This window comes from Staurois parvus, unplaced genomic scaffold, assembly GCF_062004578.1.
Source record: "Staurois parvus isolate SC_StPar_1 unplaced genomic scaffold, SC_StPar_1.0 ptg000871l, whole genome shotgun sequence".
NCBI lineage: Eukaryota > Metazoa > Chordata > Amphibia > Anura > Ranidae > Staurois > Staurois parvus.
Window position 1 is genome coordinate 218,568 of NW_028318667.1, and position 24,007 is coordinate 242,574.

General features: G+C 46.6%; 1 protein-coding gene and 1 pseudogene across 1 annotated transcript in view; one reads left to right on the forward strand and one right to left on the reverse strand.

Moving 5' to 3' along the window:
* Positions 1–14,410, forward strand: part of LOC149443194 (uncharacterized) — a 94,141-nt pseudogene extending 79,731 nt beyond the window's left edge.
* LOC149443193 (tRNA-dihydrouridine(20) synthase [NAD(P)+]-like) overlaps positions 1–24,007 on the reverse strand; it is a 484,600-nt gene that overhangs the window by 107,530 nt on the left and 353,063 nt on the right. The gene's annotated exons all lie outside the window — the stretch shown is intronic.

Consider the following 24,007-nt stretch of genomic DNA (forward strand, 5'->3'; position numbering starts at 1 on the left):
TTGGCAGCTCATGCGTGACACCTGCCGCTTGCTCAGGCCCTTTGAGGAGGCCACGCTATTCGTGAGTCGGCAGGACTATGGGATGAACGACGTCATTCCTCTGTTGCACGTCCTGGAACAAATGCTGTTAACAATGGCTGGTCAGGGTGCAGTAGACGTGGCGCACAGATCTCAACGCCACATGACCCCTGTGGGGGCAGGACAGGAAGAAGAGGAGGAGGTAGAGGAGGACATTTGTGCTCAGGAATTATTGAGTGAAATGGGTGGTTTTTCCACTCAGCGGACAGGAGTGGAGGAGCAGGAGCATCTGGTAGAGGAGGAGGAGGAGGAGGAGACAGAGGACCCAGACGCACCGTGGCAGTATGCTGTGGAGATGGAGGCAGGGAGTCCCTCGCATTCCTTGGCACAAATGGCCCATAGCATGCTCGGTTGCTTGCGTAGCGACAGCCGAATAATAACCATCAGACAGAGGGATGACTTTTGGCTGTCCACCTTGTTGGACCCTCGCTACCGTTCAAAAATGGTGGCCTTTTTCACACCTGCTGAGAGGGAGGCCAAAATAACGTACTATAAAAACCACCTATGTAGTCAGTTGGTCTCTGCCTTTCTGCGCCAACGTCCATCCTCAGACACTGTGGGCCCTGTGCGCTCGAGTTCCGCTGCCATGGCAGCAGGGGAGGGGTGGGGTGGTAGGAGCAGTGGCAGCTCCACCAGCAGCGGCTGCCTCAGTCTGCAGTCGATGATGAGTAGCTTTCTTCACCAGCGCAGTGAGGAAACTACTAACCAGCCGCAGCAGCAGCAGCAGCATCAGGTGGACCTGGAGCAGGACCTCAAACAACAGGCTTGGGCCTACTTGGACAGCACCCTGCCAACCGAGGTAGACAATCCCCTTGACTACTGGGCAACGAAACTTGACCTTTGGCCCCAACTAGCTGAATTTGCCCTTGAAAGGCTGTCATGCCCGGCCAGTAGTGTGGCATCGGAGCGCGTGTTTAGTGCGGCAGGAGGTATTGTAACTCCGCGGAGAAGACACGACTGTCCACCCAAAGTGTGGAGAGACTCACGTTTGTGAAAATGAATCAGGCGTGGATTAGTCTGGATTTCAAACCACCAGTTCCTGACACAACTGAATAAATCCGCCATGAATCATGCCCCAAACATGTGCCACTTTCAGGTCTCCTCACACTGCTGGTGTGTTACATTTTTTGTCATAGGGTGCTGGCAGATTACGGGCCTCCTATAGCTGCTGCCAGGCCCCTAATCTGCCATGGGCCCCTATACCGCCTCCTCATGCTGCTGCCAAGTCCAGAGTCTCTCATGGGTCCCTGTACGGCCTCCCATTGCTGCTGTCTCCATCGCCACACTCTGCCATGTGCCACTTTCAGGTCTCCTCACACTGCTGGTGTGTTACATTTTTTGTCATAGGGTGCTGGCAGATTACGGGCCTCCCATAGCTGCTGCCAGGCCCCTAATCTGCCATGGGCCCCTATACCGCCTCCTCATGCTGCTGCCAGGTCCAGAGTCTCTCATGGGTCCCTGTACGGCCTCCCATTGCTGCTGTCTCCATCGCCACACTCTGCCATGTGCCACTTTCAGGTCTCCTCACACTGCTGGTGTGTTCCATTGTTTGTCATAGGGTGCTGGCAGATTACGGGCCTCCCATAGCTGCTGCCAGGCCCCTAATCTGCCATGGGCCCCTGTACCGCCTCCTCATGCTGCTGCCAGGTCCACAGTGTCTCATGCCATGTGCCACTTTCAGGTCTCCTCACAGTGCTGGTGTGTTCCATTTTTTGTCATAAGGTGCTGGCAGATTACGGGCCTCCCATAGCTGCTGCCAGGCCCCTAATCTGCCATGGGCCCCTATACCGCCTCCTCATGCTGCTGCCAGGTGCAGAGTCTCTCATGGGTCCCTGTACGGCCTCCCATTGCTGCTGTCTCCATCGCCACACTCTGCCATGTGCCACTTTCAGGTCTCCTCACACTGCTGGTGTGTTCCATTTTTTGTCATAGGGTGCTGGCAGATTACGGGCCTCCCATAGCTGCTGCCAGGCCCCTAATCTGCCATGGGCCCCTGTACCGCCTCCTCATGCTGCTGCCAGGTCCACTGTGTCTCATGCCATGTGCCACTTTCAGGTCTCCTCACAGTGCTGGTGTGTTCCATTTTTTGTCATAAGGTGCTGGCAGATTACGGGCCTCCCATAGCTGCTGCCAGGCCCCTAATCTGCCATGGGCCCCTATACCGCCTCCTCATGCTGCTGCCAGGTGCAGAGTCTCTCATGGGTCCCTGTACGGCCTCCCATTGCTGCTGTCTCCATCGCCACACTCTGCCATGTGCCACTTTCAGGTCTCCTCACACTGCTGGTGTGTTCCATTTTTTGTCATAGGGTGCTGGCAGATTACGGGCCTCCCATAGCTGCTGCCAGGCCCCTAATCTGCCATGGGCCCCTATACCGCCTCCTCATGCTGCTGCCAGGTCCAGAGTCTCTCATGGGTCCCTTTAAGGCCTCCCATTGCTGCTGTCTCCATCGCCACACTCTGCCATGTGCCACTTTCAGATCTCCTCACACTGCTGGTGTGTTACATTTTTTGTCATAGGGTGCTGGCAGATTACGGGCCTCCCATTGCTGCTGCCAGGCCCGTAATCTGCCATGGGCCCCCGTACCGACTCCTCATGCTGTGACGTTGCAACAAGGTGGAATTCAACCCTACATATGTTAGACCACCTTTACGAACAGCGAAAGGCCATCACAGATTTCCTGATGTTACAAGCGGATAAAGGTACTCCCTGTGTAACTTAGATGTCAGCCATTGGCAGCTCATGCGTGACACCTGCGCTTGCTCAGGCCCTTTGAGGAGGCCACGCTATTCGTGAGTCGGCAGGACTATGGGATGAACGACGTCATTCCTCTGTTGCACGTCCTGGAACAAATGCTGTTAACAATGGCTGGTCAGGGTGCGGTAGACGTGGCGCACAGATCTCAACGCCACATGACCCCTGTGGGGGCAGGAGAGGAAGAAGAGGAGGAGGTAGAGGAGGACATTGGTGCTCAGGAATTATTGAGTGAAATGGGTGGTTTTTCCACTCAGCGGACAGGAGTGGAGGAGCAGGAGCATCTGGTAGAGGAGGAGGAGGAGGAGACAGAGGACCCAAACGCACCGTGGCAGTATGCTGTGGAGATGGAGGCAGGGAGTCCCTCGCATTCCTTGGCACAAATGGCCCATAGCATGCTCGCTTGCTTGCGTAGCGACAGCCGAATAATAACCATCAGACAGAGGGATGACTTTTGGCTGTCCACCTTGTTGGACCCTCGCTACCGTTCAAAAATGGTGGCCTTTTTCACACCTGCTGAGAGGGAGGCCAAAATAACGTACTATAAAAACCACCTATGTAGTCAGCTGGTCTCTGCCTTTCTGCGCCAACGTCCATCCTCAGACACTGTGGGCCCTGTGCGCTCGCATTCCGCTGCCATGGCAGCAGGGGAGGGGTGGGGTGGTAGGAGCAGTGGCAGCTCCACCAGCAGCGGCTGCCTCAGTCTGCAGTCGATGATGAGTAGCTTTCTTCACCAGCGCAGTGAGGAAACTACTAACCAGCCGCAGCAGCAGCAGCATCAGGTGGACCTGGAGCAGGACCTCAAACAACAGTCTTAGGCCTACTTGGACAGCACCCTGCCAACCGAGGTAGACAATCCCCTTGACTACTGGGCAATGAAACTTGACCTTTGGCCCCAACTAGCTGAATTTGCCCTTGAAAGGCTATCATGCCCGGCCAGTAGCGTGGCATCAGAGCGCGTGTTTAGTGCGGCAGGAGGTATTGTAACTCCGCGGAGGACACGACTGTCCACCCAAAGTGTGGAGAGACTCACGTTTGTGAAAATGAATCAGGCGTGGATTAGTCTGGATTTCAAACCAACAGTTCCTGACACAACTGACTAAATCCGCCATGAATCATGCCCCAAACATGTGCCACTTTCAGGTCTCCTCACACTGCTGGTGTGTTCCATTTTTTGTCATAGGGTGCTGGCAGATTACGGGCCTCCCATTGCTGCTGCCAGGCACGTAATCTGCCATGGGCCCCTGTACCGCCTCCTCATGCTGCTGCCAGGTCCAGAGTGTGTCATGGGTCCCTGTACGGCCTCCCATTGCTGCTGTCTCCATCGCCACACTCTGCCATGTGCCACTTTCAGGTCTCCTCACACACTGCTGGTGTGTTCCATTTTTTGTCATAGGGTGCTGGCAGATTACGGGCCTTCCATAGCTGCTGCCAGGCCCCTAATCTGCCATGGGCCCCTGTACGGCCTCCTCATGCTGCTGCCAGGTCCACAGTGTCTCATGCCATGTGCCACTTTCAGGTCTCCTCACACTGCTGTTGTGTTCCATTTTTTGTCATAGGGTGCTGGCAGATTACGGGCCTCCCATTGCTGCTGCCAGGCCCCTAATCTGCCATGGGCCCCTGTACCGCCTCCTCATGCTGCTGCCAGGTCCACAGTGTCTCATGCCATGTGCCACTTTCAGGTCTCCTCACACACTGCTGGTGTGTTCCATTTTTTGTCATAGGGTGCTGGCAGATTACGGGCTCCCATTGCTGCTGCCAGGCCCGTAATCTGCCATGGGCCCCTGTACCGCCTCCTCATGCTGCTGCCAGGTCCACAGTCTCTCATGGGTCCCTGTACGGCCTCCCATTGCTGCTGTCTCCATCGTCACACTCTGCCATGTGCCACTTTCAGGTCTCCTCACACTGCTGGTGTGTTCCATTTTTTGTCATAGGGTGCTGGCAGATTACGGGCCTCCTATAGCTGCTGCCAGGCCCCTAATCTGCCATGGGCCCCTATACCGCCTCCTCATGCTGCTGCCAGGTCCACAGTCTCTCATGGGTCCCTGTACGGCCTCCCATTGCTGCTGTCTCCATCGCCACACTCTGCCATGTGCCACTTTCAGGTCTCCTCACACTGCTGGTGTGTTACATTTTTTGTCATAGGGTGCTGGCAGATTACGGGCCTCCCATAGCTGCTGCCAGGCCCCTAATCTGCCATGGGCCCCTATACCGCCTCCTCATGCTGCTGCCAGGTCCAGAGTCTCTCATGGGTCCCTGTACGGCCTCCCATTGCTGCTGTCTCCATCGCCACACTCTGCCATGTACCACTTTCAGGTCTCCTCACACTGCTGGTGTGTTACATTTTTTGTCATAGGGTGCTGGCAGATTACTGGCCTCCTATAGCTGCTGCCAGGCCCCTAATCTGCCATGGGCCCCTATACCGCCTCCTCATGCTGCTGCCAAGTCCACAGTCTCTCATGGGTCCCTGTACGGCCTCCCATTGCTGCTGTCTCCATCTCCACACTCTGCCATGTGCCACTTTCAGGTCTCCTCACACTGCTGGTGTGTTCCATTTTTTGTCATAGGGTGCTGGCAGATTATAGGCCTCCCATAGCTGCTGCCAGGCCCCTAATCTGCCATGGGCCCCTATACCGCCTCCTCATGCTGCTGCCAGGTCCAGAGTCTCTCATGGGTCCCTGTACGGCCTCCCATTGCTGCTGTCTCCATCGCCACACTCTGCCATGTGCCACTTTCAGGTCTCCTCACACTGCTGGTGTGTTCCATTTTTTGTCATAGGGTGCTGGCAGATTATGGGCCTCCTATAGCTGCTGCCAGACCCCTAATCTGCCATGGGCCCCTATACCGCCTCCTCATGCTGCTGCCAAGTCCAGAGTCTCTCATGGGTCCCTGTACGGCCTCCCATTCTTGCTGTCTCCATCGCCACACTCTGCCATGTGCCACTTTTAGGTCTCCTCACACTGCTGGTGTGTTCCATTTTTTGTCATAGGGTGCTGGCAGATTACGGGCCTCCCATAGCTGCTGCCAGGCCCCTAATCTGCCATGGGCCCCTGTACCGCCTCCTCATGCTGCTGCCAGGTCCACAGTGTCTCATGCCATGTGCCACTTTCAGGTCTCCTCACAGTGCTGGTGTGTTCCATTTTTTGTCATAAGGTGCTGGCAGATTACGGGCCTCCCATAGCTGCTGCCAGGCCCCTAATCTGCCATGGGCCCCTATACCGCCTCCTCATGCTGCTGCCAGGTGCAGAGTCTCTCATGGGTCCCTGTACGGCCTCCCATTGCTGCTGTCTCCATCGCCACACTCTGCCATGTGCCACTTTCAGGTCTCCTCACACTGCTGGTGTGTTCCATTTTTTGTCATAGGGTGCTGGCAGATTACGGGCCTCCCATAGCTGCTGCCAGGCCCCTAATCTGCCATGGGCCCCTATACCGCCTCCTCATGCTGCTGCCAGGTCCAGAGTCTCTCATGGGTCCCTTTAAGGCCTCCCATTGCTGCTGTCTCCATCGCCACACTCTGCCATGTGCCACTTTCAGATCTCCTCACACTGCTGGTGTGTTACATTTTTTGTCATAGGGTGCTGGCAGATTACGGGCCTCCCATTGCTGCTGCCAGGCCCGTAATCTGCCATGGGCCCCCGTACCGACTCCTCATGCTGTGACGTTGCAACAAGGTGGAATTCAACCCTACATATGTTAGACCACCTTTACGAACAGCGAAAGGCCATCACAGATTTCCTGATGTTACAAGCGGATAAAGGTACTCCCTGTGTAACTTAGATGTCAGCCATTGGCAGCTCATGCGTGACACCTGCGCTTGCTCAGGCCCTTTGAGGAGGCCACGCTATTCGTGAGTCGGCAGGACTATGGGATGAACGACGTCATTCCTCTGTTGCACGTCCTGGAACAAATGCTGTTAACAATGGCTGGTCAGGGTGCGGTAGACGTGGCGCACAGATCTCAACGCCACATGACCCCTGTGGGGGCAGGAGAGGAAGAAGAGGAGGAGGTAGAGGAGGACATTGGTGCTCAGGAATTATTGAGTGAAATGGGTGGTTTTTCCACTCAGCGGACAGGAGTGGAGGAGCAGGAGCATCTGGTAGAGGAGGAGGAGGAGGAGACAGAGGACCCAAACGCACCGTGGCAGTATGCTGTGGAGATGGAGGCAGGGAGTCCCTCGCATTCCTTGGCACAAATGGCCCATAGCATGCTCGCTTGCTTGCGTAGCGACAGCCGAATAATAACCATCAGACAGAGGGATGACTTTTGGCTGTCCACCTTGTTGGACCCTCGCTACCGTTCAAAAATGGTGGCCTTTTTCACACCTGCTGAGAGGGAGGCCAAAATAACGTACTATAAAAACCACCTATGTAGTCAGCTGGTCTCTGCCTTTCTGCGCCAACGTCCATCCTCAGACACTGTGGGCCCTGTGCGCTCGCATTCCGCTGCCATGGCAGCAGGGGAGGGGTGGGGTGGTAGGAGCAGTGGCAGCTCCACCAGCAGCGGCTGCCTCAGTCTGCAGTCGATGATGAGTAGCTTTCTTCACCAGCGCAGTGAGGAAACTACTAACCAGCCGCAGCAGCAGCAGCATCAGGTGGACCTGGAGCAGGACCTCAAACAACAGTCTTAGGCCTACTTGGACAGCACCCTGCCAACCGAGGTAGACAATCCCCTTGACTACTGGGCAATGAAACTTGACCTTTGGCCCCAACTAGCTGAATTTGCCCTTGAAAGGCTATCATGCCCGGTCAGTAGCGTGGCATCGGAGCGCGTGTTTAGTGCGGCAGGAGGTATTGTAACTCCGCGGAGGACACGACTGTCCACCCAAAGTGTGGAGAGACTCACGTTTGTGAAAATGAATCAGGCGTGGATTAGTCTGGATTTCAAACCAACAGTTCCTGACACAACTGACTAAATCCGCCATGAATCATGCCCCAAACATGTGCCACTTTCAGGTCTCCTCACACTGCTGGTGTGTTCCATTTTTTGTCATAGGGTGCTGGCAGATTACGGGCCTTCCATAGCTGCTGCCAGGCCCCTAATCTGCCATGGGCCCCTGTACGGCCTCCTCATGCTGCTGCCAGGTCCACAGTGTCTCATGCCATGTGCCACTTTCAGGTCTCCTCACACTGCTGTTGTGTTCCATTTTTTGTCATAGGGTGCTGGCAGATTACGGGCCTCCCATTGCTGCTGCCAGGCCCCTAATCTGCCATGGGCCCCTGTACCGCCTCCTCATTCTGCTGCCAGTTCCACAGTGTCTCATGCCATGTGCCACTTTCAGGTCTCCTCACACACTGCTGGTGTGTTCCATTTTTTGTCATAGGGTGCTGGCAGATTACGGGCCTCCCATTGCTGCTGCCAGGCCCGTAATCTGCCATGGGCCCCTGTACCGCCTCCTCATGCTGCTGCCAGGTCCACAGTCTCTCATGGGTCCCTGTACGGCCTCCCATTGCTGCTGTCTCCATCGCCACACTCTGCCATGTGCCACTTTCAGGTCTCCTCACACTGCTGGTGTGTTCCATTTTTTGTCATAGGGTGCTAACAGATTACGGGCCTCCCATAGCTGCTGCCAGGCCCCTAATCTGCCATGGGCCCCTGTACCGCCTCCTCATGCTGCTGCCAGGTCCAGAGTCTCTCATGGGTCCCTGCACGGCCTCCCATTGCTGCTGTCTCCATCGCCACACTCTGCCATGTGCCACTTTCAGGTCTCCTCACACACTGCTGGTGTGTTGCATTTTTTGTCATAGGGTGCTGGCAGATTACGGGCCTCCCATTGCTGCTGCCAGGCCCGTAATCTGCCATGGGCCCCCGTACCGACTCCTCATGCTGCTGCCAGGCCCGTAATCTGTCATGGGCCCCTGTTGTCGCTTGTTGGCATATTCCGCTCGTTCAGATGCTCCTTCTCCTGCTACTCCTCTTCACGGATTCCGTCAGCAGTCTTTCTTGGAATCCGTTTCCAAGAGACAACAGTTTGCGAGCACGCACCCGACGGTGCAGAAGCTGAACGTCCTCCTGTCCAAGTTGCTGCTGCCAGGCTCGTAATCTGTCATGCGCCCCTGTACCGCCTCCTCATGCTGCTGCCAGGTCCAGAGTGTGTCATGGGCCCCCGTACCGACTCCTCATGCTGCTGCCAGGCCCAGAATCTGTCATGGGCCCCTGTACCGCCTCCTCATGCTGCTGCCAGGTCCAGAGTGTGTCATGGGTCCCTGTACGGCCTCCCATTGCTGCTGCCAGGCCCGTAATCTGCCATGGGCCCCCGTACCAACTCCTCATGCTGCTGCCAGGCCCGTAATCTGTCATGGGCCCCTGTACCGCCTCCTCATGCTGCTGCCAGGTCCAGAGTGTCTCATGGGTCCCTGTACGGCCTCCCATTGCTGCTGTCTCCATCGCCACACTCTGCCATGTGCCACTTTCAGGTCTCCTCACACTGCTGGTGGTTTCCATTTTTGTCATAGGGTGCTGTATGGCCTCCCATTGCTGCTGCCTCCACCGCCACACTGTGGCTCCACACTCTGGTTTTGGCCCCGTGACTGCCCAAATGAGTGAAGTGTGCGGTGATTCTAAGATCGACGGCACTCATCTGCATGTCATACTGACTGTCAGTATTATTTCTCTTCCCCAGCAGACTCCAAGGGCATTTAAATTAAAGGTACAGTGTCCTGCACTAATATAAAGGCTCTCTGAAGCCTAGAAACACCCTTTTATAAGTTAAATTCGCAGCGAATATATTCGACTCGAATCGAAATTTTTTCACGAATTCGCCGAATCAGTCGAATCGAATTTTTGAATAATTCGCTCATATCTAATTATCATCATCAGTAGAACAGACATACCCTTTGTGTGCTCGGATGGTGTCATGTTGCTATTGGGCAATAAAGTCAGGTATTTGACAGGTACACATAAGGTTGTCATTGCTAGCCATCACACTCCTATAGTCATGTTAGCAAATAGGAAATGGAAAGAAGCAGATGTGAATTGTAAAAGACTTGCAATATGGGACTACAGCTTTATTGTCAGAGAATATTGAGGGCTTGGTGTTAAAGGAACCTGGTGTCCTAACTGGTGGATTGATGGTTGAAGGTGAACCTCAAATGACAAGTGCAAGGAAGGATTTTGCTGCTCTATCCAAACCTTTTGGCCGTATGGCCTTAAAAGTGCTGGTACATCGATGGTTCTTCTTACTATAAACATGCAGGTAGAATTGCTGGATTTGTTGGTGTTTGTGTAAAAAATGGCAAGGCACAGAAGCAATTTTCATATCCATGTAGAGCTCAGTCTGCACAGTATGTGGAAATAGCAGCACTTCAGCAAGTTGTCATATAATTAAGAGATGATGGTGGAATTGTTAACGTTGCTTCAGACTCAGATCAGGAATGTAAGGTGCAGTTGTCTATTTTTCCTGGTGGAATGTTTTGGGTTTTAAAGGGACGGATGTCAGTGAGATAAGATATGCATCCTTGTGAAAAATAGAGGAGGAGACAATTTTTCTCAAAAACTATTAACAGAAAGGTACAGGCCCCCAGAAAACAAACAATTGAGCACTACTGGAACAACAATATAGACAGCAAAGGAGGCTTCGGTAACATCCTAAATGGCCTCATATAGAGAATACTTAGTCATTCCCAGTGTCTGCCCTCACATATGCCCAGGTAAAGTGAATCAAAGAAAGAACATGTGAGTTGGGTAAAATATAATATCAGGCTGAAGATTTAGCGCAACTAAAAGAAATGTGTGGAACTGGGCCTATACAATTTGAGGGTCAAGAAATGCAAGTGAAGGATGGTCTTTTGATAACTTACAAACATGACTTACCATTACGGGTTGCCCAAAAAACGTGTGAGAAAAGGCATTCTTACATAGATTCATGGGTCTCCGATTGGTGGACACCCCAAACTTCCTTTAGCTTTAGAGAGATTAGATCATGTAGCAAATTGGCCTCAAAATAAACATATGCAGGATCATATATTGTCATGTTTGATGTGTGCCAGGCATGGTCCCGCAAATACGAAAAGTAGATGGGCACTAATGAGACAAGCTCCAATGAGAGCTAATACAGATTGGATTACACAGGGGAATTATCTACCACTGCACATCAAAACAAATATTTGATGGTTGTTGTAAACTAACTCACTGGGTAGAAGCTTTCCCTGCCAAAAACTGTGCTGCCACTTGGTCAAAGAAATATTTAGTCAGTGGGGGATACCAAAAGTTCTAGACAGTATATTTCACATTATCTATCACCCAGAATCTGCAGGACAGGTTGAGCGAATGAACACGACAATCACAAACGCTCTTAGAAAGGTTGATAATGAGCAAGGTACAAATTGGGATGAGAAATTACCTTTTGTTCTGACAACCATTTGTTCTAGAGTCTGCAGGTCCATAGGCTTTGCCCATTATGAAGCTCTGCTCAGCAAACAATGAGGACGTGGGAACATCTGATAAACCCGGTGCCAGAGCATTAGAAACGGTGTCATTATCAGAATTATGGGTAGAAATCTTAAAGGATTATGTACTTACAGTGCACAAGGTGGTGTTCACCACTAATGTACCCATAAAAGCTAACAGCAGTGGTTAAATGCAAAGGGAGACACTAGTGAATTCCAAATTGGGGATAGAATGATGTTACAGGACTTTTCTGGGTATCACCTGTTGTCATATATAATATGGGGATGAGGAGTGATATCCTATCCTAATATGCACCTTTCCCCCATTGACCAGTGTCAAGCAATCTGATTGGTTGGTTTTACGAGCATCTTTGATCTTATGTGTTACAAACAATGCATCTTGGCCTAGAATAGCTGCATGCATTGACTTTAATTAAAAAGTTAAATAGATGATCCTTGTTTCAAAACATTCACACCATTGCTGCAAAGTTGCAAAATATTCAAATGTCTGTGAGTGCACTGAATAAAACACTTCAAACCAATGTTGTATCCAAATCTATGGTATAGTGCACAGTATAAGTACACCCCTTTTGAAAAGTAAGATTTTAATCATTATCCCAATGAACAGAACGATTTCCAAAATTTTGACAAAACTGAGTTTCATAGAACATTTCTTAGCTCATTACATGAAAGTAAAGGTAATATTATACAGTAACTTAGATAACAAAACCTTCAGTTTTACTCAAATTAGTTGATGCAAAAATGAATACACCCCACAACAAAAAATACTACAACTAGTATTTTGTATGACTTCCATTATTTGTAAGGACGGCACCAAGTCTACTAGGCATGGAATGAACAGGTTGGTGACATATTGCAACATTTTTAGAGCCTGGATGCTGGATGGAGAGTGATGCTCAACTTGTCTCTTCAAAATTCCCCATAGGTGTTTGATTGGGTTCAGATCAGGAGACATACTTGGCCACTGCATCATTTCTGTCCTTATTCAGAAATGCAATAGTGGCTTTAGATGTGTATTTTGGATCATTGTCATGTTGGAAAAGTGCACTATGACCAAGGCATGCAGTGATGATATAATCATCTCTTTTAATACAGAGCAATAAATCTGTGAATTCATGATACCATCAATGAAATGCAGCTCCCTGGCACCAGAAGCACTCATGCAGCCCCACAGAAGGACACTGCCACCACAACCATGTTTCACTGTAAGCACCATGCATTTTTCTTTGTACTCCCCACCTTTGCGATGCCATACAGTTTTGAATCCATCAGTTCCAAAAACATTTATCTTGGTCTCATCACCCCAGAGTACAGAGTCTTAGTAGTCTTCTTTTTTTTCAGCATTGGCCCCGGCAAAATCTAGGCAGGCTTTTTTGTGCAAGGGCTTTAGGAAAATGCTTCCTTCGTGGAAGACACCCATGCATGCCATTCCTCTGCAGCGTACGCCATATTGTGTCCTGGGAAACAATCACCCCAATTTGGCTTTCTACCACTTTAGCCAACTGCAGTGAACTTGCATGACAATTTTCTTCAACCTTACTCATCAGAAGGTGCCATGTCGAGGTGTTACCTTCCGTGGATGGCCTGGACGGCTCTGTGAGATGGTTGCAGTTCCATCTTTGTTAAATTTTTGTATCACTTTTGCTACAGTATCCTGACTGATAAGTAAAGATTTGCTGATTTTCTTGTAGCACTCACCTTTCTTGTGTAAAGAAATTATTTTGTGACTTTTCTTTTCCATGTAGTGCCATTGCTGACAGCATGAAATGGGAAGTTTTCTTTGTTAAGTACTGCCCTTTCATAATCAACTGTCTGCTGGACACCTCTTTAATGAATAATTAGACTCGCCTGTAGTTGAATTATTGTTACTTAGGATTTTGTTAGATAAAATTTAGCTTTGCTCCCAAGACTTTCATTGAGGTGTATTCATATTTGCAACATGGTATTGAATTTAAGAAAAATACTTTTTTTGTGTGTGCAAATTACCAAATCTTCTTTGCAATCAATGGCCCAAATTTTGTAGTATATTTTGTAGAATAGTGACCCATAGAAAAAGTTAATTCTGAAATTAAGGTAAAGCTTTTCTGACAAATCTGTTGGGGTGTACTCATTTTCGCTGTATGTGGTATTATAGGGAACTTGCTGAGTGAACACTTGAGCCTAGGACTACAAGAAATTAAACAAGGAGAACGGCCAAGGATAATGAACTCTACTTTAATATGCAATCTAATCAAAGATAGTGGTGTTACCTGTAGGAACTTTGCTTTTGCTAAAAGAAGGAGCCTGAAATACTCTTTGCAATAAAGATCACATCGGGAAGCAGAAAATACCTCTGACCGTCAACATCCCTACATGGTCGACAACACCCTTACACGTGTACAAGATAGTCATGCTTGGTGAGGTGGAGGTGACAAATGGCACCAATGTACTGAAACAACTGCTACCACAAAGAAGACTCATCATTAAGGAGAAGCAAGTATGGAAACTGCTGTACCAGACGTGGCCAAGCCTGGCTTTGTTCCTGTTCTTTTGAGCAACTGGAGTACGTTGATGACTGTGCTGCTACACATTCTAGGAACTGCCTGGTTCAACTGCAGAAATATGAACCAGCTTGAAAAAAGGATAATTCGTGGAGATGACTCAAAGGTCTGTGCATTATGGGTTTCCTCATTTACTTGGCCAAAACAAGTTCAGTGCCAGACACTTATCATTGGTTGGTGTGTGAACCTCACAGATGGACGGTGGACAATTGGAGAGGAGGACATTCGAGCAAATATTTAGATGAATCAAGTATCCATGGACACTGAGCAAACTGATCTTGGCAACTGGGAATCTATGATCTCTCCTTTATTTAATAAAATACCACCACTTACAGTTGAATTGGATACATTATTTTGGAGGGATAATAGTAAAATTAGAGTTACAAGAACTAGTAAAGGAAAATGTCATCAGTTCTAATAAAATTTCAAAAGAATTTCAAGAGCCCTGGTGGAGTATACCCCAAAACACTTTTACACACCCACTATTGAGAATTATTTCCATGATTTTTATGGTCAGTTTATATTCGTATGTTTACCATTTGGTTTATATTGTGGGAAAAGACACTAAAGAACAAAATCAGGGAAATAAGAAATGCCTAGAGATGGCATCAATCTTAAGATCAATAAATGTCTGAACAGTATGATTGGTTATGGATCGATTCTTATTAGAACCGATCCAAGTGGAGAAATGTAGGATATTGTAAGTGTAATTTTATATACACTATATTGCCAAAAGTATTGGGAAGCCTGCCTTTACATGCGCTTGAACTGTGAACTTTAATGGCATCCCAGTCTTATTCCCTAGGGTTCAATATTGAGGTGGCCCACCATTTGCAACTATAGCAGCTTCAACTCTTCTGGAAAGGCTGTCCACAAGGTTTAGGAGTGCGTCTATGGGAATGTTTGACCATTCTTCTAGAAGCACATTTGTGAGGATAAGCACTGATGTCAGACAAGAAGACCCGGCTCGCTGTCTCCACTCTAATTCATCCCAAAGGTGTTCTATCGAGTTAACGTCAGGACTCTGTGCAGGCCAGTCAAGCTCCTCCACCCCAAACTCGCTCACCCATGTCTTTATGGACGTTGTTTGTGCACAGGTGAGCAGTCATGTTGGAACAGGAAGGGGCCATCCCCAAACTATTTCCACAAAGTTGGGAGCATGAAATTGTCCAAAATGTCTTGATATGCTGACGCCATAAGAGTTCCCTTCGTTGGAACTAAGGGGCCAAGCCAAATCTGAAAAAAAAAACCCACACTATAATCCCCCCTCCACCAAACTTTACACAATGCCGTCAGGTAAGTACACTTCTCTTGGCAAACGCCAAACCTAGACATGTCTATCGGATTGCCAGACAGAGAAGCATGATTGTCACTCCAGAGGGCACATTTCCACTGCTCTAGAGTCCAGTGGTGGCATGCTTTACACCACTACATCCAACGCTTTGCATTTCATTTGGTGATGTAAGGCTTGGATGCAGCTGCTCAGCCATGGAAACCCATTGGATGAAGCTCTCTACGCACTGTTGTTGTGCTAATCTGAAGGCCACATGAAGTTTGTAGGTCTCTAGCTACTGACTCTGCAGACAGTTGGCGACTTCACACTGTGCACTATAGCATGCGTTGATCCTGCTCTGTCATTTTACATGGCCTACCACTTCGAGTTGCTGTTGTTCCCAGTTGCTTCCACTTTGTTATAATGCCAACAGTTGACCATGGAATATATAGTAGCGAGGAAATGTCACGGATGGACTTATTGCACAGTTGGCACCTTATCACAGTACCACGCTTGAATTCACTGAACCCATACCTTCAAAATGTTTGTAGGGGCAGTCTGCATACCTAGGTGCTTGATATTTTTTATTTTTTGCATTTCTGCTGAGGAGCCATGGTATATTAATGGAAAGGTTTCAGCCTAGAATCTGAACTGGAAAAAAAAAGAAAAAAAAAAAAAAAGGAAAAAATAGGGGGGGGGGGGGTCAAGAGGAAGAGGGGGTATTTAGAAAGAAAGAAAAAGTGGGTAAGAAGAGGACCACCTACTAAGGTAAGCTCAAGAAAACAGTATTGTAGCACAAAAAAAGTAGAATAGGTCCAAAATAATTTGGGTGGGTCTTGGGAAAAAAAATAGACCAATATCCACCACAAAATCTGAAAAAGAACAGCTGGATCCAAGTTCCACTGCTGGGGGTTGACAATTTATAAAATCACAAAAGGCACAATAATAGTACGCTTCCAAAAACAAGGGGTCTGCCAAAACCACTCAGGGAATCTGAGGAAATGCTGTCCAAGATACTCAACAATGTGTTATCCTTATCCTCCATTTCCAAGATAGAACAAGGAGAGTAACATGGAATTGCCTAAATGAAAAAACCAATGCAGCATACATACAGTAATAAAAAAAATAACAATCAAATGCATAGATACTACCACTCTGAGTGCGAATACGGGAGCTCATGGGGTGCAGCAATGAATCAAAGAGAAGGTGTGCCTATGGTAGACCTTTATTTTCTTTTTTTCATTCTTCAAAACCTTGTGACAAAAAAAATTAGATCTGCAAAATCCTCACCATGAATATTAAAAATTTACTTGTGAGCCAATAAGGTGTATAATAAACAGCTTCTATCAATAAGATCGCAGACTATCTTGCTCACCCTCATAAATGTGAGTTATCAGTGCATACAAATGAAGAAAATATAGATGCCGCGCTCTATCAATACCTATTACCTGTATATAGTATAAGAACTGTATTTACATTAAATGTCTAATAGCTGCATGATCTCTTATGTGTAACCATACATGATTGTAATGCCAATCAATACCCAAACATGTGTTAATAGTGAATAAATGAATTAGGAAAATATATATCAAAATTGGTGATATAAAAGAAAAAAAAAATTATATATAATAAAAGTCTGTACAAAATTATTCAAATTTGTGTCCTTTAATGATTAAATAAATAATCCAATTAATAAATTGAAAAATATAAAAAATGAATAAAAGGTGAGATTCCATAAATATTGTGCAAAAACACAAAACAAACTTGGTGCAGAGTTCAGCAAGGATGAAATATCTGTGTGCTCTCCTTCCAATCAGCCTGAGGTGATGCAGGTGAAGGTTGCAGATAGAGGGCTACTATGTAAGCCTGGATGGTCATATGGATCTCTCCCTCCTCAGATCTTTCCTTGATCCAGCCCTTTAGACATTCATTGATTAAAAACAATCTGCACTTTGTATAATAGCCGCTTAAAGCGGTGAAGACCAGCCTCTCAGGTGTGCTCGCATACACTACCAGTGCTCGCCGTGTAAGGATGCGTGGTGATGTCACTGCCCCTCCCCAACGCGTATCTCCACAGGGATTCGTGGCTTCGTCCAGGGGATGTAGTACAGGGGGATCCATATGACCAGCCAGGCTTACATAGTAGCCCTCTATCTGCAACCTTCACCTGCATCACCTCAGGCTGATTGGAAGGAGAGCACACAGATATTACATCCTTGCTGGACTCTGCACCAAGTTTGTTTTGTGTTTTTGCACAATATTTATAGAATCTCACCTTTTATTCATTTTTTATATTTTTCAATTTATAAGAGATATATATTTGCACACAGGCACAATTTTCATACTTTTGGTTCTGTATGCCGTCAGAATAAAATAAAACGAAACAATCCAAATGAATTTGAAGTGAAGACTTTCAGCTTTAATTCAAGGAGTTGAACATAAATATCAAGTACAAATTTTAGGAACTGCAACCATTTTTATACACAATCCCTGCATTTTCAGGGGCTCAAATGTAATTGTACAAATGAATATAATCAAATAAAATGATAGTTTTTAATATTTTGCTGAGAATTCTTTACTGGCAATGACTGCCTGAAGTCTGGAACCCATGGACATTACCAAAGACTGGGTTTCCTCCTTTCTAACGCTTTTCCAGGCTCTAACTGCAGCCATCTTCAGTTGTTCTTTGTGGGTCTTTTTTGCCTTCAGCGAGTGAAATGCATGCTCAATTGGGTTGAGATCAGGTGCTTGACTTAGCCATTGCAGAATATTCCATTTCTTTTCTTCCAAAAGTTCCGGGGTTGCTTTTGCAGTGTGTTTTAAATCATTGTCCATCTGTACTGTGATGCGCCTTCAATCAACTTTGCTGCATTTGGCTTAATCTGGGTTGACCGCATATCCCTAAACACTGCAAAATTCATCTGGCAGCTTCTGTCACATCATCAATAAACACCAATGACCTAGTCCCACTGGAAGCCATGCATGCCCATGCCATCACACTGGCTCCACCATGTTTAGTGTCATTGGATCATGAGCTGTTCCAAGCCTTCTCCAAACTTTTTTCTTCCCGTCATTCTGGTACAGATTAATCTTAGTTTCATCCGTCCAAAGAATGCTTTTCCAGAACTGGAATGGCTTTTTCGACAAAGTCTAATTTGGCTTTTCTATTCTTCAGGCTTATGAATGATTTGCACCTTGTGGTGAACCCTTTGTATTTGCTCTCGTGAAGTCTTCTCTTCATGGCAGACTTTGACAACGATATGCCTACCTCCTGGAGAGTGACCTTCACTTGTCTGGATGTTGTGAATGGGTTTTTCTTTCCCATAGAGAGGATCCTGAGATCATCCACCACTGTTGTCTTCCACGGACATCCATGCCTTTTTATGTTGCTGAGCTCACCAGTGCATTCTTCTTTCCTAAGAATGTAACAAACTGTTGATTTGGCCACTCCTAATCTTGCTTCTATCTCTCTGATGGATTATAACTGACCCAATATCCCAGGAGTTTAACTGACTTGATGCTATACTCTGATCAAAAAGTGTTCCTTTAATATATTTGAGCAGTGTATATACAGTGTGTGTGTGTATATATATATATATATATATATATATATATATATATATATATATATATATATATAGTGGCAGTGCGGTATCCTGCCACGGTGGAAATCACGATGGAGACCCAGGATTCTCAACCATACAAGTTGAGGGGCTCCAGGCAGTTCGCCTAATGCAGAGGAAACTGGTTTATCAGTTTCCTCTTTGGTTTGTAAAGCCTGTTTTGGGACCTGTAGCCAGGTTTTTTAAGAGATTTGGGAGGGATGAAATCTCCAATCCTGGGTCCATGTTTTGAGAGCAGCCAGTGTGCTGATTGCACAGGTGTGTGCAGGCCTTTTTGTGGAGGCCAGGCCATGATTCTGGGCTCCACCCCGGCAGATAGGAGTCAGGAGGGCTCCACCCCGGCAGACAGGAGTCAGGAGGGCTCCACCCCGGCAGACAGGAGTCAGGAGGGCTCCACCCCGGCAGACAGGAGTCAGGAGGGCTCCACCCCGGCAGACAGGAGTCAGGAGGGCTCCACCCCGGCAGACAGGAGTCAGGAGGGCTCCACCCCGGCAGACAGGAGTCAGGAGGGCTCCACCCCGGCAGACAGGAGTCAGGAGGGCTCCACCCCGGCAGACAGGAGGTCTCTGTTGTGGAGTCAGGTGGGCTTCACCTAGTAGAGGTGGAAGCCAGACTAGCTGTGTGCTAGAGGTTTGCTGTGTGCAAAAACAACCTTGTGGAAGGAGTCTGTAGGAGACATATATAAAGCGGTATAGCTGAAAGAGCCAGAGGGCTGAATTTGTGTGATGGTGGATACCCCTGCGTGGGAAGCATTTTGGTTATTGAACTCTTTCCCTTAAATAAAATTGGGCAAAAAGGCCCTTAAAAAGAAGCGAGTTGCTGTGTGCTTTGAAGAAGCTCTACCATTTAGAAGCGAGTTCCCATAATATATATATATATATATATATATACATACATACATATATACATACATATATTACACACACATACAGAGTGGATATAACAAGTCTACACACCCATGTTAAAATGTCAGGTTTCTGTGAGGTAAAAAAAATGAGACAAAGATAAATCTTTTCAGAACTTTTTCCACCTTTAAATGTGACCTATAAACTGTACAACTGAATTGAAAAACAAACTGATTTTTTTTAGGGGGGAAGTAAACATAAAAAACTAAAATAATGTGGTTGCATAAGTGTGCACACCCTCTTATAACTGGAGATGTAGCTGTGTTCAGAATTAAGCAATCACATTCAAATTCATGTTAAATAGGAGTCAGTACACATATGTCATCATTTAAAGTGCCTCTGATAAACCCCAAATGAAGTTCAGCTGTTCTAGTAGGTCTTTCCTGACATTTTCTTAGTCGCATCCTACAGCAAAAGCCATGGTTTGCAGAGAGCTTCCAAAGCATCATAGGGATCTCACTGTTAAAAGGTATCAGTCAGGAGAAGGGTACAAAAGAATTTCCAAGGCATTAGATATACCATGGAACACAGTGAAGACAGTCATCATCAAGTGGAGAAAATAAAGTGCAGCAGTGACATTACCAAGAACTGGACATCCCTCCAAAATTGATGAAAAGACTAGAAGAAAATTGGTCTGGGAGGCTACCAAGAGGCCAATAGCTACATTAAAGGAGCTGCAGGAATATCTGCCAATTACTGGCTGTGTGGTACATGTGACAACAATCTCCCATATTTTTCATATGTCTGGGCTATGGGGTAGAGTGGCAAGATGGAAGGCTTTTCTAACGAAGAAAAACATCCAAACCTGGCTAAATTTTGCAAAAACACATCTGAAGTCTCCCAAAAGCATGTGGGAAAATGTGTTATGGTCTGATGAAACCAAGGTTGAACTTCTTGGCCATAATTCCAAAAGATATGTTTGGTGCAAAAACAACACTGCACATCACCAAAAGAACACCATACCCACAGTGAAGCATGGTGGTGGCAGCATCATGCTTTGGGGCTGTTTTTATACAGCTGGAACTGGGGCCTTAGTCACAGTAGAGGGGATTATGAACAGTTCCAAATACCAGTCAATATTGGCACAAAACCTTCAGGCTTCTGCTAGAAAGCTCAACATGAAGAGGAACTTCATCTTTCAGCATAAAAACCACCCAAAGCATACATCCAAATCAACAAACGCATGGCTTCACCAGAAGATAAAAGTTTTGGAATGGCCCAGCCAGAGCCCATACCTGAATACGATCGAAAATCTGTGGTGTGATCTGAAGAGGGCTGTTCACAGGAGAAGCCCTCGCAATCTGCCAGATTTGGAGTGTTTTTGCAAAGAAGAGTGAGCAAATATTGCCAAGTCAAGATGTGCAATGCTGATCCACTCATACCTAAAAAGACTGAGTTTTGTAAAAAAATCAAAAGGTACTTCAATAAAGTGTTATAAATCAAAATGGAGGTAAGTGAGCGCAAAACACAGAGAGAGCCGCTAGCATATAAGGCAATCCTCAGCACCTCAAATGAAACAATATGTATAGGGTATGCAGCGCTATGGAATGATAAGATGAATGATATTTTGATTTATAGATATAGAGATCAACCATATATCAACAACATATAGCAGTCCTTGTATTGAGACTCATAAATTCAGATAATCAAGAAAAACAAAACTTATATTAATAAGTTCATAACTCAATGCTAGCTGATATAAAGGTATGAGATACACCCGGTGACATCAGAAGCAATTGGTGCGTTCCAAATCCAGATTCGTGTATTCAGAAAATCTAGTGGGATTATGCGTTTACCACAGGGGAATACAAAATGAGCGTTGTATGTATGACATCAAGTAGATCATCAGTGGACATCAGGGCCCCATCAGCGGTAAAGACAGCATCCGGTCATCGGGGATGGTAAATCTCACTCTGGGATCATCTCAGTCTCCCTGGTGGGTCCAGCGAAGTTCAAACTCCAGACATCATGCTTCCAAAAAATGCTCCACCTTGCAAAGCTCAAAATAAACGAGCTGGGGGGCAAAATGGTGCTAATAGTGAAGTATGCCTTTATTCGATTAAGATCCAAAATAAACTGTAAACAACTCACATAAGCACATAACAGCTTCCAGGTCTAATGCATAGGTTCCCTGGTGGTTATTGGCTTCTCATAAATAAATGGCCTTGCTTGGGTGGATCCCCTGACATGTTTTCGAGCAACCAGCTCATTATCAAAGGTCCCCGAGCTTTGCAGGGTGGAGCGTTTTTTGGAAGCATGCTATCGGGAGTTTGAACTTCGTTGGACCCACCAGGGAGACTGAGATGATCCCAGAGTGAGATTTACCATCCCCGATGACCGGATGCTGTCTTTACCGCTGATGGGGCCCTGATGTCCACCGATGATCTACTTGATGTCATACATACAATGCTCATTTTGTATTCCCCTGTGGTAAACGCATAATCCCACTAGATTTTCTGAATACACGAATCTGGATTTGGAACGCACCAATTGCTTCTGATGTCACCGGGTGTATCTCATACCTTTATATCAGCTAGCATTGAGTTATGAACTTATTAATATAAGTTTTGTTTTTCTTGATTATCTGAATTTATGAGTCTCAATACAAGGACTGCTATATGTTGTTGATATATGGTTGATCTCTATATCTATAAATCAAAATATCATTCATCTTATCATTCCATAGCGCTGCATACCCTATACATATTGTTCAATAAAGTATTAGCTTAAGGGTGTGCACACTTATGCAACCATATTATCTTGTTTTTTATTTTTTACTTCCCTCCACCTAAAAGATTTCAGTTTGTTGTTCATCTTAGTCATAATGTGCCCAGAGCAGAGAGAGAACCAGGAGATTCTTCTCAGTTCGAAGTGCCACCTGCATAGAGAAAAAGACAGGATGCGCAGCTGAAGAAATAATGAGAAAAAGGCAATGCAGATACTTTATCGCACCTAGGGGCAGTAGTGTCCAGTTTGAGCAGGCCCACTAAGCGCCACTTGGAGACTGAGGGAAATACTCACAGATTTGTTCAGACAAATGGTGCCCAGTTTTAAATTATCCCCTGGACTCCGGATTCCTGTCATGACCACTGGAAGGCTGGTTAGTGGCTCCCATGTATCCCAAAAAGGTGTTTATTCAGCCCAGGGTTTCCCTCATTTTTTTTAAAAGGGCTTAAGCCGTGTGCTCAACACAATCTAGCAAACAGGAATACTGTTGTAACCCAATTCTGGCTTTATCCTCCATCGCCATACCCCTGCAGGGATCTTCAGAGACAAGTCTCTACTCCAGGTAGATCAGAGCCCTGGACCTGTAAAGCACCATGTGGCTAATTCCTTGCAAGGGGAGTGCCTACATCAGCATCCATTACATTTGAGCAACATTACAGGCAAGACCCACATCTTCCACCAGGCAAGGTCCAGATACAGTCCATTTAAAGCCAAGTTGCTGTTGTTTCCAGTTGCTTCCTCTTTGTTATAGCAAAAGCAACCCAATCTTTCACAAATGTTTGTAGAAGCAGTCTGCATGCCTAGCTGATTGATTTTATACACCTGTGGCCATGGAGGTGATTGGAACACCAGAATTGGAGGGGTGTCACAATTATATTTATATATATATATATATATATATATATACATACACTGTTGCAAGAAAAAGTATGTGAACCCCTTGGGATTACGTGGAGTTTTGCATGAATTGGGCATAAAATGTGCTCTGAACGTCATCTAAGTCACAACAATAGAAGAACACAGTCTGCTGAACATAATACTACACAAACATTAGATGTTGCCATGGTTTAATTGCACATAACATGTAAATATTCACAGTGCAGGGAGGAAAAAGTATGTGAGGCCCTAGCTTAATGACTTCTCCCAGAGCTAATTGGAGCCAGGAGTGAGCCAACCTTGACTCCAATCAGTGTGATGATATTGGATGTGTTGCTGACAGCTGTCCTGCCCTTAAAAAACACATACCTGTTTTGGGTTTACTGGTTTCAAGAAGCACTGTCTGATGTGAACCATGCCTCGCAGAAAAGAGCTCTCAGAAGACCTACGATCAAGAATTGTTGACTTGCATGAAGCTAGAAAGGGTTACAAAAGTATTTCCAAAAGCCTTGATGTTCATGTGTCCACGGTAAGACAGACTGTCTACAATTTTATGCCCAATTCATGCAAAACGCCACGTAATCCCAAGGGGTTCACATACTTTTTCTTGCAACTGTAAATATTCATTTATTACACACAATATACTACATATTCCTCCATTTGGATCAGTTCTATCTAGAACTGATCCATGACCATCAACACAAAATAGTAAACATATATTATCAACTAGAAGGGTTACATTGTGATTGCAGGTATTGAATGCTTCATAATGGCTCATATAAAATAAGAAATTGAAACTGAATTGAAAAAATTGAAACTTACATCTCT